The following is an 11,820-nucleotide window of genomic DNA, read 5'->3' as shown; positions in this document are numbered from 1 at the left end:
TAGTGTTCCCGTCGGGATTCTGGGGGGTGGGGATAGTGACAGTGGAATCTGTGGGGGGCATGTCAGCAGAATGCAGGTGAGTGGCGCTGGTGGGGGCAGAAGTGGTGGTGACCACGGCAGTAGGAGTGGCGGAAGTCACTGAGCATGTGGCATCAACAATGATGTGAAGGGTGGAAGTGATGTCACGTGTGATGCATGAGGAATTGTGACGGGTGGAAGTGGTTGTTGGAGTGGCCATGATGGGGGTGGAAGTGACATCATCAATCAGTGTGGGGGTGGCAGCTTCATCAGTCGCATGGCTAATGGTGTCTGAGTAGATTCCGAGGCCAGGGGAATCTTCTGGAATGTTTGAGGAGCGCTGGTTATGGAGGTGGGTAGATAAAAGTTTGTTGTACTTACAGTTTTTGATGTTTGAGATGTTGTGCTCTGCACAACTGGAGCAGGCAAAGAGGTACTGTGCTGGATGCTGAGGAACTGGGGAATTGGAGCAATCTTTTGAGGAGGATGTTGAGTGCACTGGGGAGTAAGAAGCTCTCTTTGTGCATGCTTAGCTGCATCAGGTGCTACATGCGCTCATCATTGACATCCGGTTCCAGGAGATGGTAACTGGAATCAAGAAGCCATTATGGTTATAAAATAGACATTAATAATGATGCCGTCATTTGGTTGTTATTGTGGGTCTGAACTGCAGCCTCCATTTGTATTGATTTGTTTGTGTTCATTTTTGATGACTAACTAAAAGCTCATGTTTGGAATTGTTAAACAATATGCCTGTATGTGATCTGTCCTGACTGGGCAATGACAAGATTCAGGTTTATGCTGTGCACTGAAGATGGAGTAGCAGTGATCTGGAAATGGTGGTTCAGATGGAATGTAACTGAGGAGGGAAACTGTGTAATCTGGTGGTTAAACAGTGACTACGATAATGTGCCAAGAGCAGCATGGCTTTGTGAGTGCTGTGCCGGTCAGTTTCTGATGAGGGGCAACACCAGTTTGGTAACTTTTGTCTGGGTTCACAGTGGTCTTTTTTAGATGGTAAGGACACAAGAGTTGCTGATCTTTCAGCAGATATCCAGTAACTGATGAGTTGTTCTGGGAATCATGTATGGTAAGTTGGAGGATGGAATTGGATGTGAGGGACACCAAGGGCTGGGAAGTTAATGAAGTGAGTTTGGTAAGTTACAGCGATAAGTCTCACTAGGGCTCACAGTGAGAAATCCTCCAAAAAATTAAACGAAGCTTGCATTTTTAAAAAAAAGTTCAGTCCAGTGAGTCTTCAGCCAGGTCTAATAAGTTATATTTTAGTGCCCAAACACAGGAGTCAGCTTAATGGATCCTAGACTCTTACATTCTATTTGAACAAAGTTGGTACAAAAGAAGCAGTATTTGTATGTCACTCCTTTTAAAATGTTAAAGAAATTTCCTCAAGTTTTTGTTTTAAAATCCTGGAATAACCATATTAAAAAAACACTTGAAAATAGACAAAGATTAGATGGTGCTCAATACAATATTTAATCTTAATTAAAAGAACCTCAGATTTATTTTTTCCAACCTCACATTTTTGCCACTTGTTTTTCTTTGTAAACTATAAAATGGCACTAACTACTCTGAAAACCTTTCTATATTGGAGTTCATACCTTGCAAATACTTTGTTTAGTGCTGTTTGAAAACATTTCTGGTGTTGTCATTATGCATATAGCTTCTCAGTGTGATTGACGTCGAATGTTACACTAAAAAAACAGGCCATTCCAACCAACTAGCTCTATACCAATAAAAGCAAAGTGTTTAAAAATACACAACTGGTCTGACAGGAATCTGTAGGGAGAAACAGTTTCTGGACAGAATTTTGTGTGTGTTGTGATGTCCTATCATCTGCTACGAAATCTCATGGCACTCCTCCTGACCTGATCCATAGGTACCCTGATGTATAGACTAAAGTTCCTAATTGGAAGCGGGAACACCTTTATCAAGGCTTCCAGCTTCTCCACATAACCATCTGTCTTTGCCAAAGCTAGGTTTATTTAATTGCCACGCGAGCCAGCTCTGCAGAGCCTACACAGCCTGTGGCAGAGTTTTAGATTGCCTGCTACTGCAAGGGCAAGAGTGCTGCATATTTGATAACTGCCTGTGTCCATTACTGTGCCAACTGAAATTGCTGGAAGTTGGACTTGAAACAGATATCCTGAAATTGTGTCAATTTTGAAGAACTGCCAAGTTGGCCAGACTTGGAGAACATCAGTGCCTTTGTCTCTGCATTTCTTGATGCAGATGCTGCTGGAACTGTTGCACGTTTCCATTCTTTGCTGGCTACCTGAGCTTTGCTGATGGTTACATTTTCCACCGACCCCAGAAGAACCTCTGTTAGTTCCATGACGAGACTGATGTCACCCAACACAGTTATAGCTTTCAAAACTATTCAGTGTCAGTGTAAGAGTACTGAAACGAAATCATGCCTGAGTATTTGAAAGCAAATATATTACCACCTTCTCAGTTAGCCTTTGATAGCTCAACATGTTTCAGCCCCTCTGACCAAAATGCCCATGATCCTCCTACAATTCTGTAATACATTCTACAGAATTCTGTCTTACTCCAGTGTGCATGTGGTGTGTTATTGCATGCATGGACAAATATTGTGAAATGTATATTGCTCATGCACTAAAAAGTGGCTTTAAAAAAATCGATCACCCAAGGCATCCAAAAGTTTTAGTGAAAAGTACTGATCTCATTCCCAGTGTGAGCCTTGGTCCCTGACCCTGCTTCTACAAGATGTGCAGGTCAAAGGTGGATACCACATCTCCATGCCTCTGGTGGGGATTCATACCATTAGAAATGCATCTCAGATGTATGCCATTGTTTACTAGAAACAATGCTGTTGGGGGAAGAATACAGAAATTGAACAGAATGAAACATAGGAAGTGTTCGCCTATTTCCCCTCTGGGTACCAGATCTAGATCCTCGATTCTTGTAGAGATTTCTATCTAACTGGACGTTCTAAATAGGTACCTCATACTAAGGCTCATACCAGGTCTGGAGGGATTGTCTTATGAAGAGATGTTGTGTCGATTGGGCCTATATTTGAAATTTGAAAGAATGAGAGGAAACCTTATTCAATCATACAAAACATTTAGGGGAATTGACAGGGTAGATGTGGGAAGGTTGTTTCTCCTATGGGAGAGACTAGGACAAGTGGGCATAATCTCAGAATAAAGGGTCACATGTTTAAGATAGAGATAAGGAGGAATTTCTTTTCTGAAAGCATAAAACAATGCAGCACAGGAACAGACCCTTCAGCCCTCCAAGCCTGCATCGACAGATTTTGCCCTTCCACACTAAAACTGTCTTCGCTTACAAGATACATATCCCTCTATTCCCTTCCTATTCATGTCTCCATCTACCTCCTGAATGCTGCTTTGTCTGCTTCCACCACCACCTCTGGAAGCATGTTCCAGGTACTCTCCACACTTTGTGTGAAAACGTTGCCTCGCAAATCTCTTATAAACTCCCACCCTGCTCCCCGCACCTTGACCCTATGTCCCCTAGTAATTGACCCCTCCACCCTGGAAAAAAGCCTCATACCTTCCACTTTATCTATGCCATGCACAATCTTATAAACTTCTATCAGGTCATCACTCAACATCCTGTGTTTCAATGAAAACAAGCCCAATCTATCCAAGCTTTCTTAATGTTTTATATCCTATAGCTAAACTCCCCCTCAACAAACCGCATCCTGGTCAATCTTTTCTGTACCCTCTCCAAAACATCCACATCCTCTGGTAATGGGGTGACCAGAACTGTAAGCTGTATTCCAAGTATGGTCTAATTAAAGTTCTATAAAGCTGCAGCATAACTTGTTTATCCTTATACTTGGTTCCCCTTCCAATGAAGGCAAGCATGCTTAGGTCTTTTTTACTATCTTATTCACCTGCACTGCCACCTTCAGTGATCTGTGGATGGGCACATCTGGATCCTTGTGCATATCAGTACTCTTAAAGGTTCAGACATTCACTGTATAATAATCTGTACTTAACCTTCCAAAACGCATCACCTCACATTTATCAGGATTAAACTTCATCTGCCATTTTCTGCCCATGCCTCCAACTCATCTATATACCCTGGCAATCCTCCTCACTATCCGCAATTCCATCAATCTTTGTATCTTGCACAAACTTACTAATTAGACCAACCATATTTTCTTCCAAATTATTTATGTAAATTGTGAACAGCACACTTCCCAGGCACTGATCATGGGTGGAAACCACTAATCACAACCCTCCATTCCGAAAAGCATCCTTCCATTGCTACTCTGTTTCCTGTGACTGTGCCAGTTCTTGCCAGCTCACCCCAATATCATGTGACTTCACCTTTTGTACCAGTCTGCAGTGAAGGTTGCATAGCTGTGGGATTCTATATCACAGATGGCTCTCCAGGGTATGACATTATGTATATTCAAGGCTGAGACAGACAGAATTTTAATCATTAAGGAAATCAAGAATATGGGGTAAAAGGCAGTAGTGTGGAGTTGAAGATTATAAATCAACCAGGATATCATTGAAAGACAGAGCAAACTTCATGGAGTGAATGGCCTATTTCTGATTCATTTTATGGTCTTATGGGTATACCTATTCTTACTATATACTCTTTCCCTTTCCTAGTGCACAATCTTGCCCATGTATGTGACTTTGATTAGATTAGATTAGATTCCTTATAGTGTGGAAACATGCCCTTCGGCCCAACCAGTCCACACCGACCCTCCGAAGAGCAACGCACCCAGACTCATTTCCCTCTGACCAATGCACCTAGCACTGTGGACAGTTTAGCATGGCCAATTCCCCAGACCTGCACATCTTTGGACTGTGGGAGGAAACCAGAGCACCCAGAGGAAACCCACGCAGACACAGGGAGAATGTGCAAACTCCACACAGACAGTCACCCGAGGCTGGAACCGAACCTGGGACCCTGCTGCTGTGAGGCAGCAGTGCTAACCACTGAACCACCGTGCCGCCCCAAATTGGAATGGGCAAAGATTTTGCTCCAAACAGTACAATGCAGTTAGTAACAGCCCTTGGTTTGTTCAGAACAAATGGAAATTGTAAGCTTGTCATGCACTTCTGGATGAGTTACAGCAATGATATGCCAATTGGCCTGTGGATTCTTATGATCAGCAGTAGTAGTAAGTAGCAACAGTTGTATAATCAAGAAAAGCCAAGTCTACTGGCAGTGGCAGAGATATGTCAAACCAATGGATTAGTTGTTCGAGATCTAAAGGTACAGTGTTTGGGAAACAGTATCAACTTTAACAAGATGTAAGCTGTGATAATCAAGTTATAAAGCCTGTTTATGTAAGCTCTGGATATAATGGTACATTTCAGATATAGAGCCTTCAACATTGGTAAAAAGATGTTTTTTTTACAGAGTTCCAGACTGAGCAGTTAGCATGTTGCTCAAATTTATGTGACCACTTGAAACAAAACTATCAAAGTTTATTTTTCTCCTTGAGCTAAATTCCAGTATTTTAGGATAATGAGGTATCTTTCAACAGGAATATGAGTAAAAGAGTTTTCAGATACGAAATCCTGCTGTAAGTAGGATGTAATAGATACTACCTACTTAGCCCATCTAATTGAAAAATTTGTTCCTGATTATAAATTCCAATCTCCACCTTGCCTTTTGTTTTGGAGATAAATGTGAATTGATCAAGGACTAAGTTATAAGCGTCAACAGAAGTCGTACTGTGAAGATTTGATATTATATTATATCTAACAGCCACGAGCAGCAAAGTTATCAGTTAGATATAGTCAAAACTGAACAGTACTGAGTGAATCCCACCAGCTCTTTTCATTGTGTGTATACAGCATATTGACAAAGAATTATATTGTTAACAGTTTACTCAGAATATCATGTACTAATTAAATAGGCATTACAGAGTAGCTTTGCTGATGATTCCCTGAAAGGATTTTACATTCCTCACAATGCTGTTTCAACTCCAGTAGCATTAAGTTATAAAATGCAAAACATACCTTGTGGAGCTAATATTATCATCTGGAGCAAAAATAGAACATACTGGGTACACTTGTGTGACATAAGTTGACAGTGCTACTATCGAGCATGTAAAATGGACAAAAGGCCCATGCCAGGTTTGGAAAGGATTCAAATCTCTTCATGAAGGTGACAGGACATGCCAGATTTTACAATGTTTTATCTTTTTCTTTTAGATTTCCAGTATCTAGCATTTTTTGCTTATCGTTGCATGGAATCATCTTCAGTTTGATTTTAACCTATTTGATTGGATATGTTGTCTAAATATTTGATCTCTATGATGAAATATGATATAATCAAACAAAGCTGTAATCCAACAGATGGAACAGTTTTGCAACATTTTCTTTAGCAAATGAGTGAAAGAAAATAAATTGAACAGGCTTTGCTGTTTAAGTTCCTTGTACATGTATATTTGTATTATTTAAGAGTAGCTCAATTGCAGAAAAGCAAATATTTATGCTAGAGTATGCTGTCTAAGCTGTTTTCTTTGTGCACCATGTGCATATTATGAACATTCAGGTGGTCATTCAAGTTTACTTTAATGTCCATTAATTTGTAAACTTGTCAAGTATATGAACAGATCAGCATTAACCAAAATTTCAAGCTACAGGATTGGAACAACTGAATACAAACATTAATTCAAACTGATGTGAATTCTATGCTTTTTAGGAACCATATTGCTGGGGTTTGATGCCACAAGCTGGACGACCTGTATTAAGGGATCCAAATGTTAAACTATGCTCTGTTCAGTGATAACCAGTAATTGTATAGCCTAATTCAGTTGAATACTTTTAGTCAAATATTCTAATATTAGCTGAAACCGAGTATGTTGACCCAGTAGAAACACGGGAAATTGTTGGACTCGATGAGAGGTTTCAAAGCTTTGGAACATTGGAGTTTGACTACTGGGATGTTCTTTCATCCATTAATATCAAATATTGGATTTCCAGTAGGATTCCAATAGGTAGTTATAGTACCTGTGTATAATAAAGGAGAAGGATCAATGCATGGTAGAGGATAGCATTTAGTATTCATTCACAGGATGAGGACATCACTAGTTTAGCATTTATTGGCCTCCTCTAATTGCCTAGAGAACAGTTAGGAGTCAGCTGCTCTGCTTTGGGTCAGACCAGAGGAGAATGTCAGTTTCCTTCCCGAAAGGGCGTTAATGAACCAGATGGGTTTTTCCAACAATTAATTCACGGTCATCATTCAGACTGTTATTTCCAGATTTTCATTGAATTCAAATTCTACCATCTGCTTTCGTGGGATTTGAGTCCCCATCCCCAGAACATTACCTGGGTATCTGGATTAACAGTCCAGTGATAATACCACTAGGCCATCATCTCCCCTAATAGTGAGACATTATTTGTAGATACACAACATTCACTATCTTTCATATAGAGGTGTATAGTATGAAAACAAACCAACTCATCCATGCTGACCAGATATCCTAACCTAACCTAGTACCATTTGCCAGCACCCCTTCGTATTCATATGTTCATCCAGATGCCTTTTAAATGCAGTAATTGTACCAGCCTCCACCACTTCCTCTGGCAGCTCATTCTATACATGCACCACCCTCTGTGTGAAAACGTTGTCCCTTAGATTCCTTTTATATCTTCCCCTCTTGCCCTGAACCTAAGCCCTCTAGTTTTGGACTCCCCCACCCCAGGGAAAAGACCTTGTCTATTTATCCTATCTGTGCCCCTCATGATTTTATAAACCTCTATAAAGTCACACCTCAGCCTCTGACACTCCAGAGAAAACAGCCTTAGCCTATTCAGCCTCTCCCTACAGTTCAAATTCTCAAACCCTGGCAACATCCTTGTCATTTTTTTCTGGACACTTTCAAATTTCATAACATCCTTCCAATAGGAAGGAGACCAGAATTGCATGCAATATTCCAAAAGTGGCTCAACCAATGTCCTGTACAGTCACAGCATGATCTCCTAACTCCTATAGGTAAAAACAATGACTGCAAATGCTGGACAACAAATTCTGGATTAGCGTGGTGCTGGAAAAGCACAGCAGTTCAGACAGCATCCGAGGAGCAGGAAAATCGATGTTTCGGGCAAATGCCCTTCATCAGGAATACCTCAGATGCTGCCTGAACTGCTGTGCTTTTAAGCACCACTCTAATCCAGAATCCCAACTCCTTTACTCAATGCTTTGACCAATAAAGGAAAGCATACCGAATTCCTCCTTCATTATCCAATCTACCTAAGACTCTACTTTCAAGGAACTGTGAACCTGCACTCCAAGGTCTCTTTGTTCAGCAATACTCCCCAGCAGTTTACCATTAAGCGCACAGGTCCTGCTCTGATTTGCTTTTCCAAAATGCAGCCTCTCACATTATTCTAAATTAATCTCCATCTGCCACTCCTCAGTCCATTGGCCCATCTGATCAAGATCCCGTTGTACTCTGAGGTAACCTTCTTTGCTGACCAATGCACCTCCAATTTTGGTGTAATTTGCAAAATTACTAACTATACCACTTATGTTCACATCCAAATTCGTATGTACTGTGCCAAGGATTGTCTTTGGATCATTATCTGTTTTACTTCCCCTTGAACCTTTTTTGTTGATCAACCTAACTATACATCCCTCAGTTTACTTGCATCCATGTGCTTGTCCAGCAGTTGCTTAAATGTCCCTAATGTTTTTGACTCTATTACCACCATTGGCAATGCATTCACGCATCCACCACTACCTGCATAAAGAACCTACCTCTGACATCTCCCCTATACCTTCCTCCAATCACCTCAAAATTATGACCCCTTGTGACAGCTATTTCTGCCTGGGGAAACGTCTCTGTCTATCTACTCTATCCACACCTCTCATTATCTTGTACGTATCAAGTTACGTCTCTTCCTTCTCTCTAGTGTGAAAAACCCTAGCTCAACCCTCCAATAAAGGCAGCATCCTGATAAATCTCCTCTACACCCTCTCTAAAGCATCTACATAATGACGTGACCAGAACTGGACACAATATTCCAAGTGTGGTCTAACCAGGATTTTATAGAGTTGCAGCAAAACGTCATGGCTCTTAAACTCAATGCCCCGTTAATTAAAGCCAAAACACCATATGCCTTCTTAACAACCCTAGCAACTTTGAGGGATCTATGTGCACTCCCAAGACCAACGTGGAAGTGGAAGTTAAATTTTACAGACACATATGTATGAATGTTTACTTACCTCATAACATAGAAACATAAAAGTAGGAGCAAAAACTTTTCAAGCCGTTCAGTCTGATTTTGGCTGATCATCCAACCCGGTTTCCATTTTTGCTCCATACTCTTTGATCGCTTTCGCAAATTCCTTCTTGAAAACATTAATGTTTTTGTCTGAATTGTTTTCTTTGGTGGAGAATTCCACAGACACAGGACTGTTTGAGTGATGAAATTTCTTCTTAACTCAGTTCTAAATAGCCTACCCTTTATCCTTACACTGTGACCCCGTATCCTTCATACATTTACCCTGTCTAGTCCTGTTAAAATTTTAAAGGTTTTTACAAAAATGAAATATCTTTTCATTCTTCTAAACTCCAGTAAATATAGTCCTAACTGATGCAGTCTATCTTCATACATCAGTCCTTTCAATCATTTGCTGTACTCCCCCCACCCCACCCCACCCCACCCCACCCCACCCCATAGCCTGAACATCCTTTCTCAGATAAGGAAACCAAATCCACCGTTTCCAACTCCACCACACGAACTATGCCAATATTTCCATTCACCAAACGGCAGCCCTATCTCTGCAAGTAATTGGTTCATTCAGGGATCAATTACTTCAATCCAGTAATCCAGTAAAGGACAACAGCATTACATTATGACTGACTGAAGGCGTAATTAGTGGAGTTTCTGGAGAACCGTAGGATCTCTGTACAGACATACCTCCTTGTAATGTTAGATGCTGCACTGAAAAATTCCTGGTCTCCCAACAAAAATTTATATTTATTCCCTCTCTGACTCTAGGAATTTTAGGGCCATGACTATTAACTTAGTGCCAACATTTGGAGGCAGGTGTTCCGTATTAACTAACTCGCTATCTCCCACCACCAAGGAAACTTACCAAATTGATTCCAATCAGCTTGTTCAGAGCTGACCAGAGAGTTGCTTGGTCAATCACATGGCTTGACAGTGGAGTTCCAGCTCACCAGAAGCTGACAGTCATTTAGAGGCTTGCAAATTCTGGGTCCTAAATATCATGGTTGAGGCCCAGTCATAGCAAAGAAACAGACTCTTCGGTCCAACTCATCCATGCTGACCAGGTATCCTATTTTAATCCCATTTGCCAGCATTTGGCCCCTATCCCTCTAAACCCTTCATATTCATATACCCATGCAAATGCCTTCTAAATTTTGTAATTGCGCTAGCCTCCACCACTTCCACTGGCAGCTCATTCCATACACACACCACCTTCTGCATGAAAAGGTTACATCTTAAGTCCCTTTTAAATCTTTCCTCTCTCACCTTAAACCCATGTCCACTAGTTTTGGAATGACCTTGGCTATTCACCCTATTCATGCCCCTCATTATTTTATAAACTGCTGTAAGGTCACCTCTTAGCCTCCGATTGTCTAGGGAAAACATTCCCAGTCCATCCAGTCTCTCCCCCAAAGCCCAAACCCTCCAATCCTGGCAACATCCCTATAAATTGTCTCTGAATCCCTTAAGGTTTCACAACATCCTTCCTATAGCAGGGAGACCTGAATTGAATGCAACATTCTAAAAGTGGCCTAACCAATGTCCTGCATGGCAGCAACATGACTTCCCAACTCCTATACTCAATGCATTGACCAAGTCTTCAGGTAACCCAATGGTATGAAGGTGAATCTTTTCTTTGGCTTCTCACAGAGCAGGGTTGCACAGACAGATGGTTCAAACGTTGCTGGCTAGGGACATGTTGGCTTTCTGTGACCATTCCTTTGTGTACTATCTTTGTCCCAGAACGTAGCCCAATCCGGTAGACAGATTTCCCACTTCAGAAACTCGCCACTTTTCTTACTTGCTGAGAAAACAAGAAATTGGGTTAGTGATGAGTTGATGCCCTTAATGGGCCATTACTTGACCACTCAATATCCTTAATTACTGACCAGTCAAGAAAGTTCCCAATAGACCTTCTCATCCATAATTGCTCAGGAGATGAGTATCTCTCCAGGACCAATTAGTTGTTCCTGTTACCGTTATCCTCACCACATCTAGACTAGGGAAAATCATGCCCTTGGATCCAAACATAACCTGGGCCCTCAGCATCAAAACCACTACAGCCTTCCTAAAAGATGGCTTTTTAAAGGATTAACTATAACTGAGTTCAATCATAAATCTCTAGACTCTTTCCTTTCTTGTATACATAAATGTTCCCCTCAGTTCTGACTGTATGCATTCTAAATAATATATCATGATTTTCTGCCTAAAATCAGCATGTGGTCTGTTGCAGAACAAGGCAAAATATGAAGCGGAACACAAAATTATTGAACCTAAAATAATATATGCCATAATTCACCATTAAGATTAATTTCTTTAAGTGCAATGGTAGTAAGATCGTAATGAGCCATACAATTTAGTTTAGCAATTGCTTTGAGTTCTGTTGCCCAGCAGTATGGTGAGTGTTGTAATGTGTTGATTTTGTTTGCAAAGCTACTGGCAAACAGCTTGGCTCAGCAATAACCTGAATTCACAAAACTACATACTTACGTACACACAGTTCCTGAGTCTGAGGTTAGAGACGTTTCTAAAACTGATATTCCATCGACGTGGGAGCACAGCTATTGCATGGGGT

General features: G+C 41.0%; 1 protein-coding gene across 13 annotated transcripts in view; it reads left to right on the top strand.

Annotated features, from left to right (window-relative positions):
* The window catches only part of rims2a (regulating synaptic membrane exocytosis 2a), a 973,874-nt gene that overhangs the window by 699,403 nt on the left and 262,651 nt on the right, over nt 1–11,820 (top strand). The window lies entirely within an intron of this gene.

Source organism: Chiloscyllium plagiosum, chromosome 4, assembly GCF_004010195.1.
Source record: "Chiloscyllium plagiosum isolate BGI_BamShark_2017 chromosome 4, ASM401019v2, whole genome shotgun sequence".
Taxonomy (NCBI): Eukaryota; Metazoa; Chordata; class Chondrichthyes; order Orectolobiformes; family Hemiscylliidae; genus Chiloscyllium; species Chiloscyllium plagiosum.
The sequence above is the reverse complement of the archived record's forward strand: the minus strand, read 5'-3'. Positions and strand labels throughout refer to the sequence as shown.